The 25,151-nt window shown below is 40.1% G+C and overlaps 1 protein-coding gene across 7 annotated transcripts in view; it reads right to left on the reverse strand.

The window, feature by feature from the left end:
* The window catches only part of TAFA5 (TAFA chemokine like family member 5), a 783,444-nt gene that overhangs the window by 114,876 nt on the left and 643,417 nt on the right, over positions 1-25,151 (reverse strand). The window contains exon 5 of one of the 7 annotated variants that reach the window (XR_012666575.1): positions 13,784-22,124. The exons of the other annotated variants lie outside the window; for them this stretch is intronic. The gene's annotated coding sequence lies outside the window, so the exon portion shown is untranslated. Of the gene's footprint in view, positions 1-13,783; positions 22,125-25,151 lie in introns of those variants that run through there. 7 annotated transcript variants of the gene reach the window in all.

Genomic DNA, 25,151 nt, shown 5'->3' on the forward strand with positions numbered 1-25,151 from the left:
GAACCACACCAGTCCTCTTTAGTGAATCTGTTTTCTTCCTCCTGACCAATCATGGCAATCCACCTGACACGAGTCTTACAGTCTCCTAGGAAGGGATCCAAGCCAGTTAATAAAGTGTGTTATGATCAAGGTTACATGTCTTCATCTATCCTATTTTAAAACCTCGGTGTTTAATTCACGACTATTACTCAAGCAGCCTAGCGAACCAGATGAATGAGATGGGGAAAACAGTTAAACTGTTTGACTTTCTAGCCTCAAATACTTCCTTATAAGACACATCTTCCTTTATTTTTCAGGATGCCTTCCCTTTCATACTCAGTACTTCTGCATTCTGAAGGGCAACTCTCATTTTAAAATATGTATGGACCTCATTTAAAATAAATGACTGTGAAACCCTCTGGGGCAAACCCATTCATGGTATATTTCCCCTGACTTCAAAGGAGTTACACCAAGGATGAATCCATCATTGTGTAAAACCAGAGGAAGTGAATATAATTGTTTCCAGTCAGATTCAGTAACTCTAATTACCAACATTTCTAGTCCAAGCACATAATACACTTAACAATTCAGTAAACTGAAGGGAGATTTAAATACAGCTGATTTGGTTGTCTTTTATGTTTGTGTAAAGAGAATAATCAGAAGAGTAAATAAGGAAAAATGTATTTGTGAATTTTCATTGGTCATACACCTAAGGATATTGCAGAGCTCCACTGAAATGAGTAAGAAAGCCAATCAGGACTCTTCACAATAGGAGAAAATTGTTCCACACATTATATAAGGAAATGTGACAGTTCAGTGCATTTTTACATTGAAAAACAAGCCTGCAATATGGATTTTATCAATCAGTGTGATATTCATTATTGTTTTATGTGCTGCTAGTCCTTTATTTTAATTATTTTGTTATAGCATTATGATTTTTGTATTCTACTTCACTGAAAATGTCCACAAAGGTTCTAAATCCCCAAAGTCACAGAAACCAAAATGTTAAAAGTATTGATGGTTTTTGTTAGAGTGATCAAGGAAGGTCTAGTGATAATACTGGCAAACTACAAATGTTCCCATCCAGAATCATTTAAAATACACACAAATAAATATTAATGTGTTGTCTAAATACAAAATAAGTCACTTGATTCATATTGTCAGTGGCTGATGGAAATTGATGCTTAAATAGATGTCTGAATATAGAAAGATAGTAAAACAGATGCTTATAAGCATGAAATATGGAAAATTACAATATTCTATAGGTTAACCCCACCAGTTTATGCAACTTTCAGCAATATGCTCCATACCAACTTGCCTTTAAGTTTCATTCATTACCAAGACTGATCATGGTACCCAGAAAGGAACAGTTTGAGATAAGACACATTCAAGAATGACATCATTAAAGGTAATCAAGATTACTAACTTTTCCCCAAATCTTTAAACATTTGTATGTTCAGGGTACTCAGAGTTCAGCAATTGACTCTGACCCATCTATTCAAGTTTATTTTGGATGATGATTAATTCATCTCAAGGCTGCAAATGAAATAAAGACAGTGATTCATTGAGCTTATTACTTCTAGCTCAACAAACCATGCGATTTAAATATATAGATCATATTCTAGATTATTTAAAATAAATATTAGTCTGTCATTAGCTAATTCACATGAAGTACAAATGATTTTTTTCTGGCGTTCAATTCTCATTCTTTAAAAAAATATAGCATCTCTTCTGTCCTAAGACTTTAATTTTAGAAGTCGAGTTCCCTGTCCTATTGCAAATAGCATGCTTATTTAACAGTATATTCATACAACTCAAGCTATGCTCAGTAAGGGGCCAATATTAATGGGCGGCTGTCTTAATTGTACCTATAATAATATGTTGGTACATGCACACACAGGTGGGTCGATATCAGGGGCACACGAACAAATTTTGAAAGTGCAGCACACATACCAATACAGAAATGTATCCCCAAAGGTCTAATTTGAAATAGTTAAGACCAGGAAATTCATTGTTAGTGCTGAAATGCTGATTTAACCAATCTCTTTTCCTTTACAGGTGACATTCATCTATCTGTAGAGGGCCAGCATACAATCTCTGCCTCACTTACATCACACTGAAGTCCTCAGCCTAATAAAGTATCCCTCTTCATCCCTCCATTTCATCTTTAGTATTGCAGGGATCTCTGAACAAATAGTGGTTATGAGTGGCTGCCCTTTCTATTCAGTATTCTTTGTTCATACGAGCAGTTTGCTATTGCTGAGTTTATTGTCATTCTCCCTCTTCCATTTGTGGATAACTTGGCTATATCCTACTCAGTAGCATTTGTGCCAAATAACTTCAGTGGGAGTTGAGAGGACTCAGCACTTCCCAGTTTGTGCTCAGAACTTGCACTAATCATGCTGATAGCTGCCAATTTCATGCCATTACACAGGTGGAGCATTTAGCACAAACCTTAATGGATGTGGCCAAAATTCACAAACCTCTGTGCTTAATGTTAGACACTTAAATCCATATTTAGGACCCTAAAGGACAATGGACTCATTTAACTTGGTGGGAGGAGTGGGTACTCAGCACCTCACTGGAAAATCACTGGAACAACAGTGGGATCCACAAAGCCTGAGTTACATGCCTAGGCTCTCTATAAAATGCATGGGGCAGGATAGGGGCCTACGAATGAGATAGACAAAAAGCCAGCACTTTAGGCAGGGAGCTACATAAGCTAGTATAGGAGATACCACCAAAAGGGGTTTGTTCTGAGCCCAACCCCTTTCATGGAGTTTGGTGTCTATGTCTTCGTTCAGTGTACATTCAGGAAACTCTCTCATGGAGTTAGCGGGCTTAGACATCTAAGTTGTTTGTCGCGAGCATGAGTTAGGCAGCTGCCTAACTCCACACAAAATGGGGGTGGGGCATGGAGGAAGAGGCGCTCTCTTATAACCTAGGGAAATTTTAAAGCAGAAATTTAGGTACTAAGTGAATTTAGACACCCCCAGGGTTAGATAGCAACCAAGTGGGAATTTTGTGGATCCCAGTTATGCCTAAAACTGCAGCTTAGGCATCTAAGGCCCTTTGTGGATTTGGCCCAAAGTTCCTCAGGAAGACAACACATTTGTTCTGTAAACCAAATAGCATACCTTATTGTCAAGGTTCCTCCCCCACTCTGAACTCTAGGGTACAGATGTGGGGACCTGCATGAAAAACCTCCTAAGCTTATCTTTACCAGCTTAGGTCAAAACTTTCCCAAGGTACAAAATATTCCACCCGTTATCCTTGGACTGGCCGCTACCACCACCAAACTAATACTGGTTACTGGGGAAGAGCTGTTTGGACGCGTCTTTTCCCCCAAAATACTTCCCAAAACCTTGCACCCCACTTCCTGGACAAGGTTTGGTAAAAAGCCTCACCAATTTGCCTAGGTGACTACAGACCCAGACCCTTGGATCTTAAGAACAATGAACAATCCTTCCAACACTTGCACCCCCCCTTTCCTGGGAAATGTTGGATAAAAAGCCTCACCAATTTGCATAGGTGACCACCGACCCAAACCCTTGGATCTGAGAACAATGAAAAAGCATTCAGTTTTCTTACAAGAAGACTTTTAATAAAAATAGAAGTAAATAGAAATAAAGAAATCCCCCCTGTAAAATCAGGATGGTAGATATCTTACAGGGTAATTAGATTCAAAACATAGAGAACCCCTCTCGGCAAAACCTTAAGTTACAAAAAAGATACACAGACAGAAATAGTTATTCTATTCAGCACAATTCTTTTCTCAGCCATTTAAAGAAATCATAATCTAACACATACCTAGCTAGATTACTTACTAAAAGTTCTAAGACTCCATTCCTGGTCTATCCCCGGTAAAGACCAGCATATAGACAGACTATAGACAGACACACAGACCCTTTGTTTCTCTCCCTCCTCCCAGCTTTTGAAAGTATCTTGTCTCCTCATTGGTCATTTTGGTCAGGTGCCAGCGAGGTTACTTTTAGCTTCTTAACCCTTTACAGGTGAGAGGAGCTTTCCCCTGGCCAGGAGGGATTTCAAAGGGGTTTACCCTTCCCTTTATATTTATGACACTTATAGAACTAGATAAATAACCAATAATACATGGATGCACTACATATATATGTAATACATATAATTATTCCTCATCATCTTGATTTGGAGAAAAATATTTTATGGGATTTCCGTTATGAACTCTTAAGATTTGACTGTAATTAAGAGATGTTTTGCTGCTGAGCTCCGAATCAAGAAGAAAAAGTGATGGAGAGAATCAGGATGGTATTTAAGGCTTGTTGAGGAAACCTACCATGCTACGGATGTTCCTACAGAAATAAAAATACTACCAGGATTTCCTAAACAATAGAGCTATCACAAGTTACATTTTTAAGAAAAAGAAGAAAAAAATGAGCCTGTTAATTATTAATAGAACAATCAGGTATATAATTCTCGGAGATAGAGCATGGCACTTAAACATAAAATGGCTGAATTTCCTACAAAATCTAATGATCCTCAGCCTACCTTTGGGGGGCGGGGGAGTTCCAAAGATAAACCCAGAAGACCTGTCTTTATCACTGTTCAAGTCCCTGGCATACTCATCTGTGCTCCTCTAGCTTTGACATTAAGAGCAGCCAAAGTCAGAAGTATTTCCAGAAGACTAAGAAACATAATAAGCTTCAGGGATTTCTGGATGATGGATTCTAAAGTGTAACCTAACAAGAGGTGCTGATATGTGATTAAAAATAACAAGAGGTAAAAGCTATCTCCAGATTGCAAAAGGAGCTATGTAAAATTAGCTGTCCCATACGTCATGACTAAAACATTTCTATACAAATGAATCACAAAAGTTAAAGGTGGGATCAATATATTTTGTCATTTGTTCCATCTCTGCAAATATAATATTGTTCAATACAGTGCTTTTATTTCTAGCATTTTCTGCAGTTTAGTTTCAAATGTCTCCAAACAGGTGTTGCTTCATGCAGAACATTAATGTCAAAAAGCTGTTCACCTATCAGGTTTGAATTGTTCATTTCCTAGGGTCCGCTGAAAATGTTGTCATTGCACTTTTTTTTTAAAGGAATATAAAAAAAACTTAACAAGAATTGATGCTTCAACCTGGCTCAGTTTAATCAGGAAAGTTACTTTGGGCCAGATTCTGCCACCATTGCTTATATCAAGTAGTTCCTTATTCTATGAATAGTCCCACTGAAATCCATGGGACTATTTGCGGTGGTAGGTGTTATTCAAAGTAAGGATATCAGAATAAAGGTCCCTACATCACAGCGAGGTCTGATCGGCTGTTTGGAGAAATTGGTTAGGCTCAGTAACACTGTAGCCATGACAACTATGTCATACACCCTGAAGGTGAGTTTTGTAGGAAATGCAAGTATTAGAGCCTCATGGGTACGTAACCCTCCGCAGGTTCACCGAGGACTGACAATCACATGCAGAGGTCAAAAAAATAAACAAGGAACTTTACTTCCAATAAGGCTGGAAGTTAGTTCAACAAAGTAACAATAAACAGAATTAAATAAATCAGACATAATCAAAATGAACAGAACATAATAACAGTCAATAACAACGAGACTTTGTGTTCTGGGCTAGTGCAAATGTCCATGAGTCCCACGTGACTCAGGAGCAAATACACCCTGAGAAAAATCCTTCTCAACCACGGATTCTTATATCCAGTCAGAGCTCCCTGTCTCCCATGTCAGAAGCACCTACCTCACTCCTTTTCTTGACTGTGCCAGATTGTTGGTGGTTTCCCTGATCCTCCCATAATCACAAAGATGCTGCTTTCCCCCACCAGCCTTACAAGATGACTCCCATCTCTAGCTCCGCCTCAAAGTGATCTGATTGGCTGAGGGGAAGAAGTCCATCAAAACAGCAGTCTCATATAAATCCCACAGCTGGAGCCTCCCACCCCCGTACGGGAGAAACAGTAAAATCCCTGTGGAGGTCATTCTAATACATTAGATTGTGCTTTGGTCTGTGTTTTAATTTTTTAACTCTCCCTGCCCTGCCCCAGTGTGAGTGAGAGAGACAATGAATGTTGCCTGATCTTCCAAATGTATTAAGGAGTTTTTTTCTCTGTTGCAGGTGCTCACACCCACACATCTGCTCATCCTCCTGCCCAGCAATTAATTCTGTCCCCTGCCAGCCTCTGTATCAGTCCTGCACCCCATCAGTTTTGCACCCATATCTGCCCAGCCTCCCTAGCACTGCCTATATGATCTGTACATGCACACTCTGCCTCAACTCTGCTCCTCCTGCAGTTCCTAGGGCTTCTTCATCCCCCTCACCAAGGCTCAGTGGGAGCCCCCCCTCTCTCCCATCCAGGCTGTAGGGGCAGCTCCAGGGGTTCTTCATACTCCCTCCACCCCCCTCATCTCTCTTCCCAGGCCAGGTGTTGCAGGAAGGAAAAGGAGAAGAGGGAATTACAGAGTGGGGAGGAGTGATCCTAAACTGAATTGATCCCTCTCTCTTCCCCCCCGCCCCGCTCCGCAGCCTCCTGTGGGAATGGTGTGAGCTCCTGGTGGGGGTGGGGACCATGAGAGAGCTATGCCTGATTCCTGCAGTAGCTCCGATTGGCTGCTCATCTCTAGTAGAAAGGGCGGTGAGGAACATAGCCAATCAGAGGGGTTTTCCCCCAGACAGGACTGAGATTTGTGAGAGGGCTGGAGTTTCTGTCATCTCATCACACGCTGGGCTTGTGCTCAGGTTCTGGTCCCGGCTCTAGCTAACCTCATGTGATTCCCAAAGAAATTGCAGGAGTTAGCAATACTGCAGTACACTGAAAATATATATACTCTGGGCAACAGTTTACAGAAAGGATGTGGACAAATTGGAGAGAGTCCAGCAGAGGGCAACAAAAATGATTATGGGGAACATGACTTTCAAGGAGAGGCTGAGGGAACAGGGGTTATTTAGTCTGCAGAAGAAAAGCGTTAGGGGGGGATTTGATAGCAGCCTTCAACTACCTGAAGGGCAGTTCCAGGGAGGATGGAGCTCAGCTCTTCTCAATGGTGGCAGATGACAGAACAAGGAGCAATGGTCTCAAGTTGCAGTGTGGGAAGTCTAGGTTGGATATTAGGAAAAACTATTTCACTAAAAGGGTGGTGAAACACTGGAATGGGTTACATAGGGAGGTAGTGAAATCTCCATCCTTAGAGGTTTTTATGACCTGCTTGACAAAGCCCTGGCTTGGATGATTTGGTTGGGGTTGGTCCTGCTTTCAGCAGGGGGTTGGACTAGATGACCTCCTGAGGTCTCTTCCAACCCTAATCTTCTATGCTTCTATGATTCTATGAAAACAATGTCTGCTTAATTTTAAGAAACCAAGACTTTAGCTCCATGCCAACTTGCACATGAATAACTTCGTCAAGTTTAATTCACGTCTTTTATTAATTTGGAGCATGCCTTGGCCTAGATGCTCTTATTCTGAAATAAGAGTGCCCACAGAGAGATGTACACTGAAATAACAAAAAGAGTGAATTTAAATTGGTGCAGTGAGTGAAATCCTGGCCTCCCACTGAAATCAATGGAAGTTTTGCCACTAATCTCAGTGGGGCTAGGATTTTGCACCTGGAATCCTGGCATACAGGGGAATACAAAGGCTGTACACTCTTGCACACTCTTTCTTCCCATGTAAACTTATGCAAGGCCAAGCACCATCCTGCCTTAGTTCAGTTCAACTCCATGTAACAGGTAAGCTGCATTTGTTTCATTTACTTGTCTTGTCACTTAGAAAGGTGTGTTACTAAAATAGCCCCATCATATAATTTATGCCCATTATAAAGTTTATCCTTCCCCCTTAAGTTATCTTATATTTGATCTTTCTGTGAAGAGGTATCTCTTCATTTAATTTGAGGCAGGGGTGGGAGGCGAAAGTTCTTTAAAAAGCTGTCTTTCCCTAAATGTTGCTAATTAGAGCCAGGGTAGGGGAACTACTCTTTCCATTTACTTCAATTGGCTTTGGATCAGGCCCTTTGGTAAGGAATATTTGTTTTACATCAGAATTCTATTGCCCCAGTTAAACTGTTGCCATGTAGAAAATAATAATGTTCAAGTTATTTTGAATTCAGTATATCCTATAGGGGTATCGCGAATACAGCTAATACACATAGACTCACACAAATTGGAAATCCTTTTTAAGTCAACATGCGAAGACTGGGGTCTGGAAGATGCTTACATAAATTACATCAGCATGAAAGTTGATGTGATTTCAAGTGAGAAATAAAAATAGGTGTCTGAGATAAGAGTGATTGAAAAGTTGATGTAAAACTGATGTGATTTAAGCCCAGAAATTGAAGCAGAAAGGAAAAATAAAAGCAATTCAAAAAACCAATGCAGTTCTAAGTGAACAATGGAAATGGTGAACTCAAATAAGATCGATGTAAAACTTGAAGTGATTTAAAATAAGAACTGGAAGAGGAGAGCTAAAATAGGTGCGGCTGAAAAGCTGATGTGATTTAAAGGGAAGACTGAAAGTGACAACCTGGGGTAGAATTAACTGAAAAGTTGATACAGTTCAAAGTGAGAAATGGAAACAGAAGGCCAAATCAGGATTGATACATTTCAAGGAGGGAGGTATGATATTACTTTATTTGCATGAGCAGGTACAGGTAATTTTGCAGTTTGTGTCCTTTCCTGATGGAAATATTGTGTTAGGCCCAATCTTATCCCCTATGGAAAATCCCTGTGGTTTGCACAGGAGCGCTCCTGAGTGGCATGGGGGGAAGAGACAGAATTATCTGCCCAATTCCAACTTTTCTGTGGCCACTACTTCAGCCTATAAGTTGAAGTGGCCTCAGCAGCTGTGGTGTTCCTTAATCAACATGAGGAGTTTGGCCAGTGGTTCTGCATAGTTGTTTATCCCCTAGCCATGGCTCCATTCCCCCGCCTCAGATTTCCTCTATGGATCTTTCCTGATCTATTTTTTATAGCACCCAATGAGTGCAGAAACCATTTGAGGCTGTCCTACTCCTATCTATCCCCTTACTGCAGAACTATGTTGGTTCCACTTTCTGCTGTCAGAGGTTTCCATAGTTCAGTAGTGATTGGGTATGTTCTAGTACAGGGGTAGTCAATACGCAGATCGTGGGACAAATCCAGACCTCCAGACACTTTTGAATGGACCCCAAAATCTAACTCTGGCTCTGGGGAAGTCACTTAAGTGTTCTGTAGGGCTGGCCAGAAAAATGCCAACTAAACATATTTTTATCAAAAATTGCTGATTCATTGAAGTGTTCCTTGAAGGTGTTTCAATGAAATTGCAATGGAACCCAGGCAGGAATGTTGTCTGGTTTCCTGTCAACTTGCTCACCCAGCTCGTCTGCAGCCTTCCTGGAGGGCTTCTGGGACAGACCTCCAGGCAGACTGCTTCAGAATCGGGGACTCCAGGGCTGCCAGAGTCTGCAAGTCTGGGATAGACTGCCTCAGATTGCCTCAGAGTTGGGGATCCATTCCCTTTCAAGTAGAATTTCTAAATTCTTTCTTTTCATTTTGAATTGGAATGAAACCAAATTTTGAAATATCAAAATCCTCATTGAAATGGAGTTACCTTTCTCTACCCAGCGCTACGGTTCTGCCTCAGTTTCCCCCTCAGTAACGCTTTGATAAAAATTATTCTCTGCTTGTCTCAATAAGATGCTACAATGATTAATTAGATAATGTGTATACAGTGATTTGAGCCTGAAAAGTGTGATGAAAGGGCTAAATATTACTGTTGCAGTTAATGTGTCCATGTATAATAGAATGCACACCCTGCCTTAGAGTGGGCTAATATCAGTGCACTTTGGAATGAAATGAAGGTCTATTCTCATATTTTTTAAAATTTCATTTACTGTAGATATCAGCTTATGCAGGAGTTCATCTCTGCACCTGTAACTTGTGTAGTCCATCCTAACATGCGCCTTGCTATATGCAGCCACAGTTCCACCTTTCAAGAAAGTTAGATCCCTGCACATTTTACTACGGAATAGAAATGTGGCTTGAGGAAATGCTAGTTCTTTCACTGACATGACTTTAAAATATAGCACACACTGTATTACCATTAAAAGTGTCAATGAAATTAAAATGCAACAGTCTCAGCTTTTCAGTAAGCGTGAGACCAGCCCTTATGCGGATACAAATGCAGAATTAACTCCAATTCAGATTTCTTCCTTGGAATCTACTTTGTCAGCAGATGATGAAACTGTGGGTCCCCTGGTTAACTCTTTTCTGTGGAATGGGGGTTCTGCTGTCTCTGGCCTTACCACAGACTCCCCATTCCATAGATCAGCTTCTGCAGGGGGATGATGATGCCACAAAGCCAACTTTGTCCCCAGTTCAACTTTGTCCCCAGAGATTCATTACAAGAAAAGGAGTACTTGTGGCACCTTAGAGACTAACCAATTTATTTGAGCATAAGCTTTCGTGAGCTACAGCTCACTTCATCGGATGCATAAAGTGGAAAATGCAGTGAGGATGTTTTATACACACAGACCATGAAAAAATGGGTGTTTATCACTTCTCTCCCCCCCCACCCCACTGTTCTGCTGGTAATAGCTTATCTAAAGTGATCACTCTCCTTACAATGTGTATGATAATCAAGGTGAGCCATTTCCAGCACAAATCCAGGGTTTAACCAGAACGTCTACATAGAGTGCTTCCGCCGACGTGCACGGGCTGAAATTGTAGAAAAGCAGCATCACTTGCCCCACAACCTCAGCTGTGCAGAACACAATGCCATCCACAGCTTCAGAAACAACTCTGACATCATAATCAAAAAGGCTGACAAAGGAGGTGCTGTTGTCATCATGAATAGGTCGGAATACGAACAAGAGGCTGCTCGCCAGCTCTCCAACACCACTTTCTACAAGCCATTACCCTCTGATCCCACTGAGGGTTACCAAAAGAAACTACAGAATTTGCTCAAGAAACTCCCTGAAAAAGCACAAGATCAAATCTGCACAGACACACCCCTGGAACCCTGACCTGGGATATTCTATCTACTACCCAAGATCCATAAACATGGAAATCCTGGGCACCCCATCATCTCAGGCATTGGCACCCTGACAGCAGGATTGTCTGGCTATATAGACTCCCTCCTCAGGCCGTATGCCACCAGCATTCCCAGCTATCTTTGAGACACAACTGACTTCCTAAGGAAACTACAATCCATCAGTGATCTTCCTGAAAATACCATGCTGGCCACTATGGATGTAGAAGCCCTCTACACCAACATTCCACACAAAGATGGACTACAAGCCGTCAGGAACACTATCCCCGATAATGTCACGGCAAACCTAGTGGCTGAACTTTGTGACTTTGTCCTCACCCATAACTATTTCACATTCGGGGACAATGTATATCTTCAAATCAGTGGCACTGCTATGGGTACCCGCATGGCCCCACAGTATGCCAACATTTTTATGGCTGACTTAGAACAACGCTTCCTCAGCTCTCATCCCCTAATGCCCCTACTCTACTTGTGCTATATTGATGACATCTTCATCATCTGGACCCATGGAAAAGAAGCCCTTGAGGAATTCCACCATGATTTCAACAATTTCCATCCCACCATCAACCTCAGCCTGGACCAGTCCACACAAGAGATCCACTTCCTGGACACTATGGTGCTAATAAGCGATGGTCACATAAACACCACCCTATACCGGAAAACTACTGACCGCTATTCCTACCTACATGCCTCCAGCTTTCACCCAGACCACACCACACGATCCATTGTCTACAGCCAAGCTCTATGATACAACCGCATTTGCTCCAACCCCTCAGACAGAGACAAACACCTACAAGAACTCTATCAAGCATTCTTACAACTACAATACTCACCTGCTGAAGTGAAGAAACAGATTGACAGAGCCAGCAGAGTACCCAGAAGTACCTACTACAGGACAGGCCCAACAAAGATAACAACAGAACGCCACTAGCTGTCACCTACAGCCCCCAACTAAAACTTCTCCAACGCTTTATCAAGGATCTACAACCTATCCTGAAGGACGACCCCTCACTCTCACAAATCTTGGGAGACAGGCCAGTCCTTGCCTACAGACAGCCCCCCAAACTGAAGCAAATACTCACCAGCAACCACATACCACACAACAGAACCACTAACCCAGGAACCTATCCTTGCAACAAAGCCCGTTGCCAACTGTGCCCACATATCTATTCAGGGGACACCATCACAGGGCCTAATAACATCAGCCACACTATCAGAGGTTCGTTCACCTGCACATCTACCAACGTGATATATGCCATCATGTGCAAGCAATGCCCCTCTGCCATGTACATTGGTCAAACTGGACAGTGTCTATGTAAAAGAATAAATGGACACAAATCAGATGCCAAGAATTATAACATTCATAAACCAGTCGGAGAACACTTCAATCTCTCTGGTCATGCGATTACAGACATGAAAGTTGCGATATTACAACAGAAAAACTTCAAAACCAGACTCCAGTGAGAGACTGCTGAATTGGAATTCATTTGCAAATTGGATACAATTAACTTAGGCTTGAATAGAGACTGGGAGTGGCTAAGTCATTATGCAAGGTAACCTATTTCCCCTTGTTTTTTCCTACCCCCCCCCACCACCACTGTTCCTCAGACATTCTGGTTAAACCCTGGATTTGTGCTGGAAATGGCCCACCTTGATTATCATACACATTGTAAGGAGAGTGATCACTTCAGATAAGCTATTACCAGCAGGAGAGTGGGGTGGGGGGGGGGAGAAAACCTTTTGAAGTGATAAACACCCATTTTTTCATGGTCTGTGTGTATAAAACATCCTCACTGCATTTTCCACTTTATGCATCCGATGAAGTGAGCTGTAGCTCATGAAAGCTTATGCTCAAATAAATTGGTTAGTCTCTAAGGTGCCACAAGTACTCCTTTTCTTTTTGCGAATACAGACTAACACGGCTGCTACTCTGAAACCAGAGATTCATTGTATCCAAGTCCTTTCTGCATGTTTAAACAGATGTGAGAATGCATTCATGGTGTTTAGAACTATACCAGGAATTCATGGTAATGTTACCATTATATTACTATGTGACCACTACCAAATAGTATACTCCTGGCAAAGTCCCTCACCCCAAGGATGACTCCATGCTTTTGCACATTAATGACTTTGGCTGGAGGTATCATACTGAATCCAGTTTGTTTTGTCTTTAAAGAGATAATGTTCTATGCGAACAGAAGGTCTTCAGTTCAAGAAATCCCAGAAGATATGCAAATGATAGTCAACAATTCTGTTTATCTTTAAAAAATAGTAACTAAATAGACATTCCTATCATATTGATCAATATTGTCTCATTGTCTCCTTCTACTCACCCATCTTTTGTCTCTTGTCTTATACTTGGATTGCAAGCTCTTTGGAGCAGGGACTGTCATTTTTTTCTGGGTTTATACAGCAGCAACTAGCACAATAGGGTCTATGACCAGGGCTTCTTAGTACTATGATGCTACTACTACCATTAATAATAAATAATAATAATAATAATAATTTCCCCTTATAATTCTCTCAACGTTGTCTCATTCTTAGCACATCTGTAGATAAATTAAAGCCAATCTATTCTACAGGCATTTCATCCACACTAGTAAAATAAACAGGTATTACCTGGCGTTTCTTTAACCCAAAGTTCTTGGTAACTTTTACTCGGTGTGAGATGGTGTCAGAAAAGAAATCAGGGGAGACACGGCCGTCCGACCGATAGATGGCTGCACAAACAGGACAACACAAGAGTGCTTTCACTTAAAGCTAAACTTTACTTAATCTCAAGCACTTACACACATCTACAACAGGTTAGTAAAATACCCCCAACCCTCGATAATTACTGAAGCTGAGTGTGGCTCTTGAGTGGCACAGTGGCAGCCTTCCAGTGGCCAAATCTTCCGTCTGCCGGTGGGGACCGCAAGATGTATCCAGAGGGAGAGTCCAGTCCTGAAGAGGCCCACTACCTCAAACTTTCCCCCCTTATTTATACATAAGTAATAGAATGACATGTCCCTTAAAGAAACCTTGTTAAGCAAGCAGTTTCAATGGTCAAGCAAGAGGTTTCCTTCTGATTACTGATTAACCAGGTGTGGGTTTTTCCCAGAGTTTGCAGCCTTGAGGTCCTAATAGACATTCCTGAGGGCACATCCTCTTCTTTTAAAATGTGTGTATCAGCAACTTCAACACAATTCTTATCAGGAAGGAGGCAGGATCAAGCTGCCCTTTCCGTGGCACCCAAACCCCCCTCCCCTCCTGCCTTGGTTAAGCTGAGGCTGCTGCATGGCCAATTTACAGCCTGCTGACTTGGCTGCTTTTAACAATAAGCCATTGTGGTTTCAGGCACTTGAACCAATCTCCCCGTACCACAGGCACTTGAACCAATAAACTTAAACTCATGTTGCTAAACACCACCACTGAGAGAATAAATTAAACAATGGCCTGTGGCTCTTTGATTCAAAAATTTAACTTTCTATATATTCACAAGTGATTTGTTCAACAAGGGAGCCTGTGAGGGGACCACAGAGCAGATAAGGCTCTCAGGCAAAGCCTTTGCTAGCCACTATCCCCTTTGAGAACTCACAGGTCTGGCAGGACCCTGCTCCTTTAGGTTCTTTTGTTGTGAGGTGATTGATTGTTTGGACTATAGGGGTATGCCCCAAACTGAAGGGATCTATAGGTAAAAAGTAGTTCAGAGAAGCAACTTAGACTTACTGCAGGGAGGACCCTGCTGGTGTTGCTTCCCACAGTACCCTGGGCTAAGACATGGAGGAGAGCGTGGGTCTCAGTTCCCCTATAACATCCCCTAAATGGCTACACCCAAATGATCCCCGCTTAAGGTCAGGAAAAAGTACCCATACTGTCCTGATAGAGAGTCAATTGATTGGAATTCTTGTGGACTAACCACTAGGTTGCCCAGCCCTCCAAGCTCCTGATCATAGATGGATTATGTAAACAAAGTCATAGAGTAATTTAGTCTAATAATATAATGGAATTTGTAAAAGAAATTGTTTGATAATATTATTTGACTAGCTAAATATTTTAAAGAGCTAAAAAAACACTGCAACACGTTCAGATTTTTGGTGCTGATCCTGCAAATACTTATGTACGTAGTTAGCTTTACGCACGAGTGGTCCCGTTGACTTCAGTGGGAGTGCTCATATGTTTAAATTTAAATATGTGCATAAGTGTCCTTAAAATCAGGGCCTATCATTGCAGTATTTATTCAAGATTCCATTATTTAACCAGAGGTATTACACAATTTGTTGTTTTATCTGTAAACAGTGAAGGTTGCTGTGAATCTAAAGCATGTTATTAGTTAATCAAAATTTAAATTCCATTAATCTTTGGGCCACTTTTTGTACTGCTTTGAAGAATCTGTTACAGTAGTAAAATAATGATTAGCCTTTGATATTTGTCCAAGCATAAGTTAAGATTCATGAGTGGGGCAGGGGAGAAGGGATTTAATTAGAATCCAAGTGCTTGCTTGCTGACTTCTTTTCACTGCTGGTACTTTTTGATGGTAGTTTAGGCTTTTACTTGATATTTACTTAAGCATCCAGATATACAAGTAGACTAATTAGAAAAATGAGGCCCCAATCCTTAGTGTTCTTATACATGTATAGCTGTACTCATGTGGGTCCAATGGGACTATTTATATGCCATGGATATTATGACATTCCCGGGTGCAATCCAAATCAGTGAGAGGCTGTGTCACCCCTGCCTGCAAACTTGGATGACTCACAATGCTTTGCTGCTGTGGCTCCCACCTGGGCAATTCACAAATAGCCTTCCAGTATGCAAGAAGTGTTTGAGAATAGCTGCATGCCGCCAGCTACACATCAGTCATACTGGAGCTTCCACCAGCCTTGATTACCACTTGCAGGGTGACCCCAACACACTCCCTGTCCAGAATTTTCCCCAAAAATTTGTGTTCTGCACTGTCCAGCCCTCTCAGCCTAGACAGTCCAGATATATTAGGTCCGTTGCCTCTCTAAGACAATCAATATACAAGCGTCTGCTACCTTAAATGAAGTTACTAAAACAATTCACAACACTGGATTAGTTTTAATTAAAGAATAAAACTTAACTATAATGAGAGAGGTTTTAAGTGAGCACAAGTATAAAGCATTAAAGTCAGAAATGGTTACAAGAGAAATAAAGATAAAACGCTTCATAGTACTAAACTTAATAAACTAGACTTGGTTCAAGATGAAGCCCCTTACCACATGTTTCCAGTAATATTGCTGACCAAACACTGAGGCCAAGATCTGCTCCCAAAGGCCAATAGCTGTTTCTTTTGTATTCTTCGGTGAAAAGGAAAGAGATGGATAGGGAGAGATAACTTGGGGAGTTTTTGCCCCTCACTATTATAGATCAGTCACTTTTTGAAATGCATTTTCCCAAGGGTTGCCCCTAGATAAAGTTCATTCCTACTGTGAGGTTGGAGTCCAAGAGCTTGGTGTCCATGCTGTTGTTTACTAAGATGCAGATCTGTCTGTTCCTGCCCTGCTTCCTTGCCAAGGAATGGCCACTTGATACGTGATTGCCCATCAGCTTTGATGACACCTAGCTAGCAGTGTCAGCTTGTCCTTTGCCTTTGAGAAACAGGTTTACCCACTTCCCAGACTTGTCTGGTAAACAAACTTCAGTCATGATTTCACCTTATGTTCATAAATTTGCATACAATGTTGCTACATACTTTTCATCATGATATTATTGACTTCAGAGGGAATGAACAAAACAGAGCAATTCTGAGTGATCTCCCCTGGCATCCAGTCTCATCTTCTGACAGTTGGAGATATAGGGACACCTGGAGCATGGGTTTGCATCCCTGATCATATTGGCCAGTAGCCATTGATGGACCTCTCCTCCATGAACTTTCTATTCCTAGCTCTGCCACTGGCCTTCTGAGTGACCTTGGGCAAATCACATCCCCTCTCTGTGCTTCTATTTCCTCATCTTTAAAATAGGGATAATGATACTAACCTCCTGTGTAAAGAGCTTTTGAGACCTACTGACTGAAAGTGCTGATAGCTTGGCATTTTTATTATTATTAATAATATTGAGACTTCCTGAAGCAGCAACTTCATCTGTATTTATTTTCCAAAGAAAACTAAATAATATTACAGAGGAAGAAATGACAATGGCATAAATATGTTAATCTGCCTGGAGAATAATAAATAGGGCTCATTCTGCTGTATGTATGTATAACCCAGAGGAGAGTGGGTCTCTGTGAGTTTGCACTCATGGCATTTCCTCCTGATTCTTCTGTTGGAAGGGCAGAGTTTGTCATGGTCAAGGAAGAGGTTAGAGGTCCAGCTCCTTCAACTAATTCCCACAGGTTTCAGAAGATTTGATTGTAGCAGACACCATACACGTGCTTCCACTGATAGCCACCAGGGACTTGTCAGTCCCTGAATAGTATGTTCCTGCAGGAATGTTCAGTGATGCAGGTGGAGGTCTTGTAGAGTATGTAGTAGCTGGCTCCAGTTTGCCCCCTGGGTTTTTTGTGGGGGTGTCTTGGCAGAGGCTGCCTGGCAACCCTCCCCATCACCCTCCACCCACAAATTTAGATCCCTACAGAGTTGCTAAGGCATTTCCATAGATTCGAGGGGAAGGTGCTCTGCCCACTTCAGCACTACCATTCATAGAAATGGAGTAGTTCTTAAAGCTTTTAATTTGTAGGTTTACTAATATAAAATGGAAACATTCAGCCATCAAAGGAGCATTAATAAAGGCTAAGGGCCTGATTCAAAACCCATTGAACTGAGTGAAAACAGCTCCATTGCCTTCAAGAGAAGAGAAATAATTAAACAGCATGAACGTGACATGACAAACCAGTATAAAGAAAAGTACAAAGATAAAAACTGAATGGAAGGAAAGAGAAATCAGATAATTAATTTAATAAGGATGATAGCTTAATGAACAAGGAGATAATGAAAGGAAAGAAGAGCTGAAGAATGTGAGACTCATAGCCAATAAAGGGAACAATATGAAAATTAGCTGGAAGCAGTAAAGAGAAAATTGCTTTTTAAACAGAAATACAAAAACTGAAAGAAAACTGGGAAGGACGAAGAGTCTAAAGGCTAAATGCTTTTTAAAGACCTCCTGCATCTTCATTACCATTACTACAGCTTCTTCCTAAAATTTATTTTTCTGCTGCTTTCCAACAAATTGATGCTTTCCTGCAGCCATCATCACTCTATAGTCTTAAGATAGTCTCAGATGAGCCATCTAGATGCTAGGTGTAACAGCAACTTGATATGCCATGGATCAATTAATCAGCTGGCAAAGTTTGCAAATATCCCAGAGGTAATGTCTTCCAAATAAACCAGGTGAAAAGAGAAGAGAGGTACCCACAGCAGGACATTGCATAGAGAGGGAGAAAAATAAAATATCACCAACTACTCATTATTATAAAAGGGAATAACTTTCTATAATGTGTATGCATTATGCTTTCAATGCTCATTTTAGGGAGGGGAAAAAAGCATTGCATACTGTGAGGAAATATGAGTGTTTCTTATTGTTAAATCTAAATAAACAGTTACAAGAAAAATACTACAGATTGTTGATAAAGATCTGAAATGTTAATTTAACTTATTGGTAAACATAAATGGAGTGTGTGTCCTTCCAGGCCAAGCCTAATATTTCATAATCATCTGCCCCCAGCTCCCCAGCCTGTTACATAGGATAAAATACTGTATGCCTCAACCAAAATTAGGGAGCATCAATAGGAGAATCAAATTACATCTTGGAAGGAAAGAGGGTTTTGTGGTTAAAACACTGGCCTGGGAGTCGGGAGATGTAAGTACGTTCTGACCTTTGGCAAATCACAATGTCTTTGTGCTTCAGGTACGCACCAGTAAAGTGGGGATAATGCTTGCTTAATTTCTCTTTGTTTACTTAGTCTGTAAAATGTCTGTGCCCTGAACTCAGTTTAGGCTTCAACTTGCTACTATAATACAAACAAATAAAATAGTAATAGCAGGTGTGCATTCTATTCATTTTTGCCAGAAAGCTAAATATACTTTATCTGAGAGGCTATAAAATGTTAGATTAGGTATATTTAGCTACTTGCTGAATGTGTACAGGACTCACAAATGTAATCTGATTATCCTTAATTTTCAGAAGACATATAGTACATAGTTCTAGATGGTGGGAGGGTTCATTAAATGTCTAATAGACCGTCACCACTGAGATGGTTAATCCTGATCTCAAAATGAACTAAAAACCTTCTGGAGCAGATTATTACACTTCAAGTGTTTTTCATCCCCTTTATGGACAAAAGGCATAGATAATTAGCATCACAAAAAGCTGCATGTAACAATAACACTCTCACTTTTGTGACAAGCCCACAAAAGCACTTACATTTGCCTTTGAGTCAATTTTGCTGCACTGAATGATCATTGACATTGGAAGTTACCCTTCACTGGGCCTTATTCATTCCACAGATTAGAGTGGTATTTCACATGGAAGAAAACAGGGTCAGAACCTCAGCTGTTGTACTTCAGTGTAGCTCCATTGAAGCCAGTGAAGCTACATGGATTTATGCCATCTGAGGATCTGGTCTTTGGTTTCTCATTTCCCCAAGGTACAGACTCAGTGCTATTTCAATGTCTTGGGTGTCTAAGCAGCTTAAATCTCCATGCATCTGAAGAAGTGGGTTTTTTACCCAAAAAAGCTTATTCCCAAATAAATCTGTTAGTCTTTAAGGTGCCACCAGATTCCTCATTGTTTTTAAGCAGACTGTAAGTCCTTGTAGTTCAGAGAACTTTTTCTGATCCAGCAAAAAGTTTTTTGAGGGGAGGTGGAGGGTTGCTTGGTTCAATATTTGGACTGAAGTTTCAGATTTTTTCTAAGATACTTTGTTGCAACTCTGCTGTAAATCTTATGAGATGTAGCTTGTTCATGATCATGGCGGGTCTGGGAACATTTGAAATCTCATACCCAAAATATGGGCAGAAGGAAGAGGTTAGATTTCTGTCTGAATGCTACAGCATGGCTGAATTTTGTGACATTTAGCAGCCCGCAAATGCATATGTATTTTTTTTACTAGAAATTGTAAGTAATAGAACGTGTGTAAAAATACTGAATGGAACTGAGGGGTTCACAGCATAAACTAATATTTAACTACAGCAGCATCATAGAACTTCATGGCACATTCCTATGAAAACAGAATGATTGCATCAAGTGGCACAGCATATATAGGCACTAAACTTCTCTCTCCCCCCTCTTTAAAACATAGTATTTTGTTTCCCTCAATCCCAGTTTTAACAATAATTGAGATATTTTTTCCAGTGCCTGAATAGTAACATATAGGCAACTTGTACAGTTGGTGATATTCAGATGGCCTTTGACCCACTTCCTCTTAAAGGTACTTATTATGTTACAAAATACCTTTTTATTTCATTCACCCTCTTGGATGAATGGCTAATTTCCTTATTGTGAAAGATTGGTTAATAATACATCTATAGTGTTATGCTATTATGTATCTCTCTTTCTTTCTTGATTTAGAAGCAAGAGGGTGACCTCCCAATATAGCTAATTTAATCTGCAAAAATAACCTTGCAAATTGACTTGCCAGAAACTAATATTAGATGAAATCTTTGTTCTATTGAACCTGACTGTCATCAGTGATTCCCTGTGAAAGGCTTAATCTACAATTGTAAAAAAACCTCCAGTAACGTTGTCAGGTTTCATAAAATATCTATTTTATTAAAGAATTAGTGATGCAAATTCTGGAGGATTTGCAATATTTGGGGAGATAGCCTGGATCTGATTGAAATTCAGGCTGCCTTTTGTATTAAAGTATGGTAGTGTTAAAAAAATGATGCATTAGCTACTGCGGAGGAAAGCTGAGTGGATGATAAAGTTAATGAAATATGTTAATTCCTTTAGGAATGTGTAATGTTTTGTTTCTTATGAAAAACTTATAATTGGAGCCTTACTAGTTAGTCACAATTGAAAATGGTTACAGTCTGGCCTTTTGCCTAAATAGCATGACCATGGTATTTACAGTATGAATGGTATTAATTACTCTGTATGGCATACCACTGAATGGCAGGCTATATTTTAAATTCTTTGGTTACCTTTGTGGATCATGGACTATGTCTTCCAAGGTGTTTGTACAGTGCCTAGCACAAGAGGGTCCCGGTTTTCATTGTGGTCTCTGGTCATTAACTCAATACAATTAACAATACTAGTTTAAGATTATAGTACACTGCACGGTATAATAGTGGTTACACACACCTAGGGCTAGGTTGCCTGTCTCATGAATAAACGTGGAGATCTGGCTAGAGGGTCAGGAAAATTTCTGCTATATTTCCCTTGGAGAGCTACCTACAAATTGCCTCATCAAAAGGGAGGAGTCTGTGGCCCAACAGAAATTTGCACACCTACAGATCCTTGGGATCCACAGGGAAGGGAATCCAGTAACCCACAGAGGCAGGAACCATCCACACAAATGTCTCTTGCCTCTTCTATCCCCCCTCTTCCTTAGCAGCATGACTCTCTACAGAGGCAGTACTTCCTTTTTTTAAATCCCCTGCAGATGATCGATGGCAAATGGCCCAAGGGAGATAATGGTACCTCAAGCAGCACTAAGTCCCAATAGACATATTTATGACATACACAACACATACAGAGAACCTCTTTGCTCAGAGTCTAATACAATGGCTCTTCCATTTAACCAAGTACAGCACAAGAGAGTACAGATCATACAAAACATAAAAAACATCCTGAATGCAATGCCCCTCATTAATTCGCCCTTCTACGTGTCCTTGGGGGACCATCTGTTTCCAGGAAGGTGAGCAGAATTGCCTGCCTCCGGAGCCCTCTATATGCTGGGTAGTGTTTCCCTCATGGAGGCTTCTTCCCCATCTCCTGAGACTTTCCTGTCTGCTGCCCAATGCTTCCTATTCCTGAGTGGATCTCCCCCAGTTTCCGTATGTGGCTTCTTATTTAAACACCTGACTGGTCATCTGGCTGTCTTTGTCCTGTTTTTGGTAACTTGCCATTGCTCCAAATTTCCATCCTCTCTTCAGACCAGAGGAGGAAGAATCTCTTCCCAGATTGAGAAAACCCACTATTGTCCATTCAGAACACCATGGTGAATGTTGAGTACTTTCTCATTGTCTTCAGTCTGAGGGGAAAAAAATGCTTTTCAGTGTGGTAAAGATACCCATATAGAAGCATCCATATTACAGCAGTTTTTGTATTAACTCTTCATAATGACTTTGCAACACCAAACAGAATTCTCAAATTCTCAAAGCATCAAAAATTCTCAAAGCATCAAAATTCTTCAGGAGCTAAAGGGTATGAGGAAAGGGCAAAAAAACAAACATATAGCAGTTGAGTAAATAACAACTAAACAGAGAAAGGACAACTATCTACAAATAGCTGAAAGATATAAATTCTGAGGAGAGAATGGAACTGTTTAGGTTAGTCTTAGAGGCTATCACTAATTATGACATGAAATCATACAAAGATAAGAGGATGAATAAGAAGAAAATTCGTGAATTTTGAGACTGAACTAGAGTTCAGTCTCCCATTTGAAATAATAGACTGACACCAATTAAATCATAGAAAACTGGACTGAATTATTCACTTGAGAATATACAAGAGAGAAAATCATTCACTGGCAAAGGTGCAGTATGGAGACGATAAAATAATTTAATCTTTAATTTCTATAATGCTATGATTCACTTTCCACTTACAAATAATGCTAGAAAATGAAAGGGGTGTTTCTGATTAAAGGGAATAGAAAAGATTTAAACAGTTCAAAAATAATAGTTACAGTTATGCTGGTGAACTAGCAAATCTTCTCAACTAACAAAAAACACAAAACACTTCATTTATATGCTCAGGGGATGCAGACACATTTTTACTGGGTCATGATTAGAGCAGGATTAAAGGTTTAGAAAATAATCCAAGTTCCCTTGAACATCACTCACAAATTTGTAAATGCAAATTCAGTTCAAAATGTGGAAGCTAGAGATCAGGATTCTCCATTCTAGTGGCCCAGTCATAGTACCATCAAACCCTAACCCCTTTCCTTTTGTGGGGCATAGGAGTTACTGTACACTGGAAACAACTTCTTTTAAAGAATTAATTTGCACCCCTCAGTAGATTTTACCAGGTTCAGCGAGTCAATTAATTCAGACTGTGTACAATGCTTGGTTGAACAATATTTTCAGTGTTGTTCTGTGGAGTTCCTGACACTCATGTTGAGACTTGAACAAACACAAACAATGCAAACATGTTGGTCAATGTTTGTGATGCCCTTGTCTTAATCAGGGTTATGATGAGGTATCATAAAGTATCAGCGTTTTAGTCTGCCTCTCAATCTTGCCTCCATTAAAATCTTTGCAGAAGAAGGGTGTGATCTTGCAAATCTGCACTCCATCACTGGGTCATATCGTGCCATTATTTTTTTGACTGAACTCACTGAAATCAAAGGTGCCTCCTGTATAAAACTGATGGCACAATATGACCTAATGGGATTACTAAAATGATGAAGGGTTCTGTGATTAACACTAACAACGATGTTGGTGACACACAGAGTAAAAAATTTACTAGACACCTGTCAAGGTTCCTCCCCCACTCTGAACTCTAGGGTACAGATGTGGGGACCTGCATGAAAAACCTCCTAAGCTTATCTTTACCAGATTAGGTCAAAACTTCCCCAAGGTACAAAATATTACACCCGTTATCCTTGGAATGGCCGCTACCACCACCAAACAATTACTGGTTACTGGGGAAGAGCTGTTTGGACGCGTCTGTCCCCCCAAAATACTTCCCAAAACCTTGCACCCCACTTCCTGGACAAGGTTTGGTAAAAAGCCTCACCAATTTGCCTAGGTGACTACAGACCCAGACCCTTGGATCTTAAGAACAATGAACAATCCTCCCAACACTTGCACCCCCCCTTTCCTGGGAAATGTTGGATAAAAAGCCTCACCAATTTGCATAGGTGACCACAGACCCAAACCCTTGGATCTGAGAACAATGAAAAAGCATTCAGTTTTTACAAGAAGACTTTTAATAAAAAATAGAAGTAAATAGAAATAAAGAAATCCCCCCTGTAAAATCAGGATGGTAGATATCTTACAGGGTAATTAGATTCAAAAACATAGAGAACCCCTCTAGGCAAAACCTTAAGTTACAAAAAAGATACACAGACAGAAATAGTTATTCTATTCAGCACAATGCTTTTCTCAGCCATTTAAAGAAATCATAATCTAACACATACCTAGCTAGATTACTTACTAAAAGTTCTAAGACTCCATTCCTGTTCTGTCTCTGGCAAGAGCAGCACACAGACAGACACAGACCCTTTGTTTCTCTCCCTCCTCCCAGCTTTTGAAAGTATCTTGTCTCCTCATTGGTCATTTTGGTCAGGTGCCAGCAAGGTTACCTTTAGCTTCTTAACCCTTTACAGGTGAGAGGAGCTTTCCCCTAGCCAGGAGGGATTTCAAAGGGGTTTACCCTTCCCTTTATATTTATGACAACACCAAATCCAAATGGCTGAAAGAATATAATAACTAATAATACATTGTAAATAAAATAAGTATGTATTATAATAACATGGAAATAAACATTAAGGTAATATAATAAAAAAAACAAAAGACTCTTACAATTTGCACTGACACTTTGCTATATTCCTTGTTGATCAGAATTACTAAAATTATTTCTTTAAAGTTTTTGGGTGGCTTTTTTTCCTTAAAGAAGGAAATCAAGAGAAGTAGGTAGTTTATTGAACATTACATAATCTCATACTATTAATGCTATAATTATGGTGAACGTGGCACTTTCTTATTTAGCCCTTAATGCTAGCTAGAGCTCGGCAAAATTTTTCATCTGAAACTTTTTTCAATAAGTAAGGAAGGTTTAGGGACTTTTAAACACTTTGTGAATTTGAGTCAACTTCACTGAATTGTTCATTTCAAGTAAAAAATCAGAAAAAAATCTAAAAGTTTCATTTCAACATTTTGAAATGAAACGTTGATATTTTGAATTTTATTTTTAAAAATCTTAAATATTTTTAAATGGTCGAAAACAAAACATTTCAATTTTGTCAATATGAAAAGACAAATTAATTCTTTTTATAGTTTATTTCTTTTTAGTTTTCAATTCACTGTAATTCTTTTTTACTTTTCAAAATAGCCTG

This window comes from Caretta caretta, chromosome 1, assembly GCF_965140235.1.
Source record: "Caretta caretta isolate rCarCar2 chromosome 1, rCarCar1.hap1, whole genome shotgun sequence".
Taxonomy (NCBI): domain Eukaryota; kingdom Metazoa; phylum Chordata; order Testudines; family Cheloniidae; genus Caretta; species Caretta caretta.